Here is a 9,785-nt window from a genome sequence, read left to right as displayed (position 1 = left end):
ATCAGATTGAATGCCGGAGGAATTTATAGCAGCAGATCTTATCTCCTTGCAGAGAGAATTCGTACACACACTTTAAATTGAGTAGAGATACATGTCAACTCAGCACAATACACTTATAGTGCAACAACGCTAAACAGCCTTTTACCAAAAGACATAAATATGTGGTAATGAGCATGAACAATACGCAATTAGGTTAAAATAATTCAATTTGACGGAATTATTGAGATACATTGTTGCAGCATTTAGTTTAGAATTAAAATATGCACGCAAGGGTCTAATAGCGTAAAGAAATGAATATGTATGCCCACCACTGCGTTTAAAAGGATTTCACTATTTAAAAAACAAATTCTCGAAAATAGGGTAACAAACAAATGCAGCAGATTTTCACTTTGAAAAATAGCAACCCGAATTTTAACAACCACAAGCTCATAAAGACGCATTAAAGAAAAATCTAGAAAGACTTCACATTTGACACAAGTAGCGTATTAAAGTGCAGCAGACATTTTGTCTTTCAAAGAGAGTACGGCAGGGGAAGTGGATGCTCAGGAGCTTTAACATGAATGCTCTCATCCTATGATATATTTTTTTTTTTTTTATCACGATTTATAGATAAAAAGCAAGTAAATGCAAAGAGACACTAATTGTATTCTGCAGTTTTCTAAGAAGCTTATATTTCTACAACATCTGTTGCATTTCATTAAATCCACCACACTGTGAAGGCATTTCTTTAAATGACTGCTGATAATGATACAGCTTGAAGAATTGAACATCCCCTGCCCCTCCTGGGTGTTTTGAAAACACAACAGGCTGAGTAGTTCGCTCAGTGCTGCTTCAGATCTGCGCCAATCTGGAGTGCGGGAGAGCAAAGGGGACGCGAAGACGGAATTGTCACGTTGTTTTCCACACAGCAGGTGATTATTTGATCATCAGCAACCACTTGGTTCTGAGATCACGCTTTAATGTCGGGATGGCGCTGTGGATCGGAGATAAACACCTGTCCTGGCGCGACGGAAAAAAAAAAAGAATTTCCATGAAATCCGACGCATCTCGTAAACCCATTAGATGAAGCCAAATTACATTTTGAGATCTTTTTTTAAATATAGCAGTGGGTAGTCCACCCATAGATGGGTATTTTCCTATTTTGGCACACAGGGGAGACACACAGGGGGGTACCTGTGGCCTCACACTTACCAAACCTGCTTTTTTGACTAATTGTGGAGCAATTTGAGACATTTATTCGCATCACTCGTGACATGTGGAGGATACACAGCTGCCATTTATCAAATTGGTTTCTCTCGCTCGCCGCATACTGATGCTTTGTGAGCTGGCAAATTCTACAAATTCGTTCTCACAACTCCGCACTATCCTCAACGCTCTGATGTGGACACCTCACTCTGAGGACCATTTTGTGTTCAACCTCAACAGCCTGCAGTAAAACGGGAAGGATTGAACACTCTCCTGCAGTGCTCCTAATAAGCTCCCGCTTTGCTGGTTAGAACCTGCAAACACAAAACATTACATTACATTACATGCCATTTAGCTTTTATCCAAAGCGACTCACAAGAAGTGCATTTCAACCAAAAAAGAGATACACACTCAGAAGATCAAATTAGCCGATTTACAACATGCCATTATAAGTACATTTTAAGTAGTACAATTTGTTAGTGTTTTTAGTGGAGGTATAGTCTGAAGAGGTGTGTCTTTAGTTTGTGGCGGACGTTGTAAAGGCTCTCTGCGGTCCTGGTGTTATCAAAGAGTCGTGATCTTGAAAAACAGAGGTACCCTAACAATTGTGGTTGGAAAAATACCTGAACCCTTCACCTAAATATATTTTCTGGTGTAATAATGTTATATTGACTTATTTAATGTATTAGGCAGAACATTCTGTGGTCCAAATGGGCAGCCAACCAAAGGTTAAATAAAGATTGAAAATCAATCCCCAAGAGGAACAGAAGGACATGACTGAGGAAGCAGCCGACTGGGGCCACTTTGCTTTCTCTCACCACTGCCTGGACCCAGTAATGCAGCAAATGGGCAGATGGATGGATGAAAATCGGTAAACCATTACATTCGTAGACTACTCTTACTCCTGCCATTGTTGGCATGGTTTCCATGCTCTCTGCGCCTACGTTTTTGCAGCCTCAAAATCAGCAGATACTAGTGCCAATACAAAATCAGGGTTTACTAGTCAGATAGAAAGATGCAGGTCAGCAACAGGTAGTCCGTCAGCAGAGGCACACAAGACCAGAAAGGACCAGCAAGGCTGCAATAGAGAGATGTATACAATGACTAGAACTAATGTGCAGGCGGGTCGTTTCTATGGGACGGCAATGGAGAAATGAGATTCAGGTTATCTGACAGGTTGGGATCCCTCAGACCAATGCTCCCTTAGACCAATGCTCCCTCAGACCAATGCTCCCTTAGACCAATGCTCCCTCAGGCCACTGCTCCCCAGTACACTGCTCCTTCAGCCCACTGCTCCCCCAGACCAATGCTCCCCCAGCCCAATGCTCCCCCAGCCCAATGCTCCCCCAGCCCAATGCTCCCTCTGACCAATGCTCCCTGAGCTCTATGCTTTTTTTCCCCATGCAAATTAAGGCCTATCTTTCCTCAGCCCTTTGTTCCCTCAGCCCTTTGTTCCTTCAGCTTCAGCCCTGTTTCCTCACTTCTTTGTTCCTTCAGTCCTATGTTCCCTCAGCCGTATGCGCCATCCTTGGCCAATGTAAAAACTGTACCCAATAACGGACTGACAGGCCAGGGCCAAAACATGACATCTTTGGCAATGCAGGCTCTGATCTCAGAGATCACAGGACTAAGGGAACATAGACACACTGTGATAAATCTGGAATAAGACCCAGAGGCCGGCTCAGCAGGTAGGAGTAGTTCCGCAAAAGCATGTTTTAATAGTCTAAATGGAGGATATATAGGTCAGCAGCCGGTATAGGCAGTCAGGGGAGGCCAACAAGACCCGACGGGACGATGCTGGCAGACAGTTATCCAAGGCTGTGGACAGAGTGACTTAGACGGCTAAGCAGATAACAAAACAAGGCTGAAATAATCTTTAAAATGACCGGAAGTACTATAGCACGAGAATGATGAGGCAGTGAGCAACGAGAATGCAGACAGGCGGAGGATCAGATTAGGTGACTGGTTGCTGAGGGCAACCGGTGGACCGGGGTGGAAGAGGAACCGTGGAAGTGTCTAAAATAATAGCAGAGGATGGACGAAGATCAAAGCTGGTTAGTGGCAGTTTTTGATGTTGTCTGTTTGAAATGGATCCTTTCCTCTTGATATTTTACTGACTTTGATCCCCCAGTTGGCTGTTGCATCGTATTCATTAGTCATATATACTTTTCTATTTACAGCAACTAAACAATAGTTTGAAGGGGAGAGCCGTGGACCAACGGCGCACTCTATACCCCCCACTCCCTCCCTCTCTCCCTCCCTCCCCCTCAATGCTGGCCTTCAGGTCCCAGTTGGCCACTCATGATGGTCCGTCCACCTACGCCTCTGAGTGTTGTTGCCGGAGGCAGAAATGTACAGGCAACAACAATCAGGATAGAGACGAGAGGGAGCCACCACATCATCACACTTCTACATGGAAGCTTTCACTTTCACTGGATTTAGCACACGATTAGCGACGCTCTGACACAAGCAAAAGACGTTTTACTCTTCCCTCCGCCCCTCCGTGAGAGGAGTAAACGATTACAGTAGGTGTGTTGCCAGAAGCAGCTGGTTAAAGTCAAAACACAGCTGGAGTTAGTACACCTCGTTCAGGTGTGACACATTCGGCTCGTTCACGCACTCGCAAACCCCCCCCCCCCCCCCCGCGGTTCTGCTCTGCGAGTCTGATTACCAGACGCAACGGCGGCGCCGGGATTCTTTACACCTTGTGAGTGTGAGTTTGTGTCATAATGGAATATGTGGTCCCGGGGACAACAACTGTAGAGGGAACCCCCCCCCCCCCCCCAACCCTCCCCCCAAAAAAAAGAAGTTGCCTCGAGTACTTAACGAGATGTCGCCAACCTCGCAAGGTTGGTGGAACGACGCAGTCAGGAAACATAGCGGCTGCGTAGTTGAGACCAAAGGAGCGGCCCATTCAAGATGGTTGTGTCTCGGCAAAAGGGGGGTTAGGATGTGAGGAAAGGGCTCATTTTATGCCCCCCCCCCCCCCCACCCCCTGGTCTAATTTGGCCTCGCTGCTTGAGTGCTCCCATCGCCAGATACCGTCTGCGCACCGCCTTACCCCATGTTGACCTTCCAGCTGCTCTTGGATATTCTGCACCTTATGATCTGGTTGAAGAGGATCACGTTTTCTTCACAAAAACTTTTAAAAACTGACTCACACTCCTCATCTCGGGCGGGTGCTTTCCTTTTTTTTTGCATTTTAAATAACGCAATTTCAGACACAGCCCAAAAAAAAAAAAAAAAAAAGAGCTTACAGCTCCGCACAAAATATTAAACACACATTTCTTCAAACAACCAGTATGTTTCGTTTTGCATTCTGCAGTGTTATTGTGCGTAACCAGCAAAATCACCCAACACTTTTAACAGCATTTTAGAGCGAGAATGACACTAACAATCTTACAGTCCATAATAGCCTGTTTGTGCTGTTCTCCCGAGTGTGGTGTAACGAGGATAATATTGGCCAGCGGGCTTTCGGAGTACGGAGTGTCACAGAAGATTACACACCAGGTGGCAAAGACACTGCTTTCCATTAGAGACAAATAGTCCCAGCGTAACCATGTTTATGTGGCCACACTGATCACGCCGACCGGACTAAGAAAATGCCACGGTGTCGCCTTACAAAAGGTGTGTGTGTGTGTGTGTTTTTCCAACTGCGTCTGTGTATAACGCTGCATGTTGAAGCCACCCAACTCTCTCCATCGGTGGTCCTTGAGGCCAATTAGTTTTATGCAGAGCTGGAGTTTCCCATTGCCGTTCTATTTTTGTCTATATTTTTGTCACAACGAGTGGGCACGAGGGCAAGGAGATCCCAAAAATTCAGGAAGGCGAGGCGGGAGGAAAAAAAAAAACCCGCCGTGGCGTGCCGACAAGCCGAGACATCCATAACATGCAATGATGTCGCATGGAACCAGAGGCACACAGGGCTTAAATACACTGCGGAGTTGCAGGTGATTGGACGCAGGTGGAAATGGAATCATCGATACACCAGACAATCACAGGGGAAGACGGGCCAAGGCAGGAAGTAAAGTTACCCCAGGGACATGACACTACAAAGTAAAACAGGACATGAACCCAAACGGTGACACATTTAGCAGTGTATTGTTTTGATTGTCAAATCATTGATGATTTTTTTGCATATCTCTTAGAGGATAATTGATAGAAAGTTAGTTGATTATTGAAGGCATGTTGATCCGTCAATTATCGCTGAATTACAACGCTGATACCAACCTCCCCCCCCCCCCCCCAAATCTGGAATTATCCCCATACGGACTATATTCCACTGATATCTATGTTTCATCAACAACACTAAATGTTTAAGTACATTGTTTTCAGCTTTCGAGTAGTTCATGTTAATGGAAAACAAGTGAAACAAGTGTACTCGAGGCTTTTTTAGAGCTTGAGGGGGAACCTAACAATGCACTGTGGTCACAATCAGGTTCACATTTCCAATCCCACTTATGCCGAGCGCCTCGCTCGCGTTGATCCTGTGCGCGATGTCGACGGACGGACTGACCACCACCGACAGGCAACTCCCAGCGGTACCCAGGAGCAGCTCATATGTTCGCACAAACCTTTGAAGGTTCCAGCAAATCTTGCATTTGGAGTGTGAGATCCCATCTGAGAATAAGCAACGTTTCAATTTTCGGTCTGGTTTTTGTTCATATCGCCAGTAAGACATTTAGTGCAGCCTCCGGCGACGCTGATAATAGAAAGGCCATAAAGAGCCACAGCCTCGAGATGAGCTATTTTAAATGGTCCTGTGGACGGGGCCAATTAGTTTGATTTGGCTTCAGCTTCCAGGAACTGAAACGCACTATTGCACCAACTCTGTGGCCGTGGAGCCCAAAGTACCCAATGTACCGTAACCTCTGAGAGCACAAATGTTTTAACACCCTGATCACACAAAGGGGATTTCCTGTATCACGGGGGATTTGCGAGCTGTAAAATTGACTAGCGGATTTTGCCCTGGCGCTTTATGCGCAAAATAACCGACAAATGTGTATTTCAGCAGATCAACTGGACGACTTCATTATCTCACATCTTGCAACCCGCTTCCTTAAAGTACGAAAGGTAGAAGTGCAGAATGGCCCATTTCAGATTCACCTATATTATGACACTGGGCTGTAACTATTGATGCATTCATGTGTTCATCACTGTGGTTTACAAGCCAGTAAATGTGGGGCTAATTCAAGTCATTATTGGGAAGATTAATCTTTAATACTTCATCGTAACTTCTTAGCTCTGTGCTTTTAATGTATCTGCGTGTAACGAATGATACTAATAGAATAAAAAGCACAATATTTCCCGCCGAGTTAAGTTATAAAGCAGCATTAAAGGGAAATCAAATAGTAAAGTCATTGGGTGTCCCCCGCTTTGAAGCTGGAGGGACTAATGAAACCTGCCTACCGGCTCATTATTTAACAAGTTCTAACATGTTTGTGTAATACGTGCAAATACATGGACTTTTTCCTTCACCTGGTGTTCCTTTCAGGTGCGGTGACCACTTTGAGTCTCCACTGGTTGGTTGCCAGGCCGCGGCATAGTGACACAGGGAAATGCACTAATAGTTTCTCTCTCTTATTATACGATAACCACACCACGCGGAACCCTGTTGTGCAGATGGACATGTGAGATACTGTCACGTTAACCAAGTCCAGGTCTTTTAATACATATTTAATTTGACTGAAGTTACTGAAAATATAAATTATTCAAAGCTTGCGCAGAAGAACTAGAAGTATTCTTACTTTAGAAAGGTATTCAGAATAGTCGAAGAGATTCTCCCATGTATGCATATTTAATTCACCTGCTTCAACCCAAAGGATGTATGGTTTCGGGGGGGGGGGGTTAAAACGGAGGACGGACTATTTTCTGAAAGAGAAATCTCCCCAAAGATTCAAAACTTTCTACATCCTTCCCTGCAATTAATTATTAAAATATTGACTGAGGCGGAGGATAATTGCCGGCGTGGCGTAGTGAAAAAGACACAGCAGTGCATCACTTCCCAACAAAATTGATCTGGCGGCTGCACTCGCCGTGATCAGCGCATGTGACAGGAAGTCATCCCCGTGTCAATTTTAGAGATGAATGCTCTCTAAGAGGTGCCCCACACATTTGATGATACCTTTGAGGTCGAGGGCCTCTTGGGAGCGCCCCCTCCTCCCCCTCTCCCCCCCTTTCCTTTCCGAGGCTTCGCCTGAGATGGAGGCGCCGCACACTGCCCCTGTCTGGCTGCACGGAAGCAGTGGCGTCTGTGGGAGAGCTCGTTCCAGGTCACCCACTCGTCTGTGGGCGAGAGTGAGAGAAGGTGGAGAGAGTGCAACAGAGGGAGGGAGACAAGTGAAAAAGACAGACTCAGATGGAAGGAACATCTATACCTTCGGTAAACGCCAGCTCAACGCAACGCTCTGCTTTCGGATGGAGAGCCTTGAATACATTTGTGTTTTATTTTGTTGCCATTTATTGACGGAGTGATTCATTTCCTGAGTCTATATAAAGCCCCGTGCTGTAGCTACACAACGCCGCGTCTTCGCCGCGCCACTGCCTCAGTCGGAGAAGAAGGTGAAAAAACAAGACAAGACAAGAGTCGAGATCATTGTATAAAAGAGAGAAATTTCATCTTGTGGGTTTATCATCATCCCACCTGCTTTCTTCGCCAACCAGCTTACTTCCAGTCGCATGGAGACATTACAATGAATCATTCTGGTGGATTTTTTTTGTGTGTGTGTGTGTGTGTTTGCCTTGTCAATCAAATTGACAGATTGTTGTCAGATAAACTCAAGTGAGTGCTGGCACGAAGATGCCGACGCATATTTAAACCCGGGCGGGTCCGTGTCGTGAACTGCTGTGAGGTATACGAGCTGGTCATCTGGGATTTGGGGGATTTGGAGTAACTGCCCTCAAAGTGTAAAAAGCACAAAACCCAAAAAGGCTGTTCTTAAAAAGACACAGAGATTGATAGTAAAAATACAACCCCATAAAGTGTCAGGCCTTGTTGTCATGGAAACAATGTGCCTCTTGTACCCAAAAAAAAAAAAAGGCTGTTAAGTGAAGTCGACAGTTTCCAGGCTCCAGTGGACCGTGTCTCGCTCGAGCCGCGCAGCCAATTAGCCGCGCGTGCTCTTTGGAAACAGACTTCCGCGTCGGAGCGCCCGCGCGGCGCGGTGCAGGTGCGGTTCAGCGGAGACGCCGCACGCCAAGCCCCTCCGCCAAGCCCCTCCAAATGAGCGGCTGGCGTCCCGTGCAGCCGTGAGCGCCTCAGGCTGTTCGCGAATGGAGGTGGGGGGGGGGGGGGGGGGGGGGGTCGTGTATAGACCGGGACAACCCGTAAGGCGGAAGAAACACACACACGCGTTATCTGGGTGGCGCTAAAGTGATGACACTGAAGAAGTCAGTTACCATGGATGACAACAAAAATTGCCCACGTCATTTTTGTCAGAGGCCTTGGGTAATAGTTTTCTCTTGCATGCTATTTATTCATTTATTTAACAGTTTGTTTGTGAGCCTGCTGGAACTGCTTTGGTTGGACATTTTATTTCCTCTGATTTATTCCAAATTTCAGAGCACTGGGCATTGACTGTTAGCCAAACAACACCAGTGGAATGAGCTTTTGTCTTCAGTAATTATACAGAGTAATAACCACATACTTAGTACATTGATGACGCTCCAACCGTCAATAATGGGGCCAATTTGTTTCCCAAATACTTCGTAATTGGACACCCTGTGAAATTGAATCATATAAAATAGGCATAAAAAAACATGCCCATTGGACTGTCGGATAGAGCGTCTCCGGGCCTCCTCTCTGCCGCCTGGTTGACTTCGGCCCCCGGATGTGACGTTGCCCCCCCGCCCCCCCCTGAAAGGCACCGCGCACGGCCACGACTGAGCCGAGCGACTCCCGTGCAACGCGTCAACGTATTTCCCAACACATGCAGCTGTCTGCAAACAGAGCGCAGCTGACTCACCATTGTCCACGCCAGCGTGAACCGGGAGAGACGGAGAGGATCTCTGCGCCACCGGAATGTCCCACAAAGCACCGCATAAAGGGGGGCGGCCGCAGGGCCTCGAATGAGATTATATTTAAACAAACGGGGGAGCTTTTCCAAACTTTTTTTTATTTTATGGCAGCCCGCAAGAATGTATCATTCTATTTCCTTGGAATCGGTTTAATATTAAAACATAGATATTGGGAGCTCAGGGGATAAATGGAAGCAAGCTGATGATAGCATTGGGCCACATTTTGAGGGTGTCCTAAGTCGGTGTGATAGAGAAGCAGCGCCATTCAATTTGGAACCTCGGGAATTCTTCCCTGGCAAGAAAAGGCACAGACCACTCCTTGTGTGGTCTGTCTCCCTCTCTTTTATGTCCGCGTTACGCAATCGGCGGATTCTTTTTTATCGCAAGCCTCGGAGGCTCTGGCTCTGACGGAGGAGGATGGAGGACCTCAACAGGTGGAGATTTTTATTCTCGGGATAGAGGAGGAGGAGGAGTAGGAGGGAAAGTGAAGTGTTCCTTAATAACAAGCCCTCCGGTCTGCTTCGGCTGTGTTTGGCCTCAACGTGTAACTCAACAGCCAGTCCTGGTAGATCCCCCAGGCTCGC

Source organism: Pungitius pungitius, chromosome 9 (assembly GCF_949316345.1).
Source record: "Pungitius pungitius chromosome 9, fPunPun2.1, whole genome shotgun sequence".
NCBI classification, from domain to species: Eukaryota; Metazoa; Chordata; class Actinopteri; order Perciformes; family Gasterosteidae; genus Pungitius; species Pungitius pungitius.
This window is presented reverse-complemented; position numbering follows the sequence as displayed.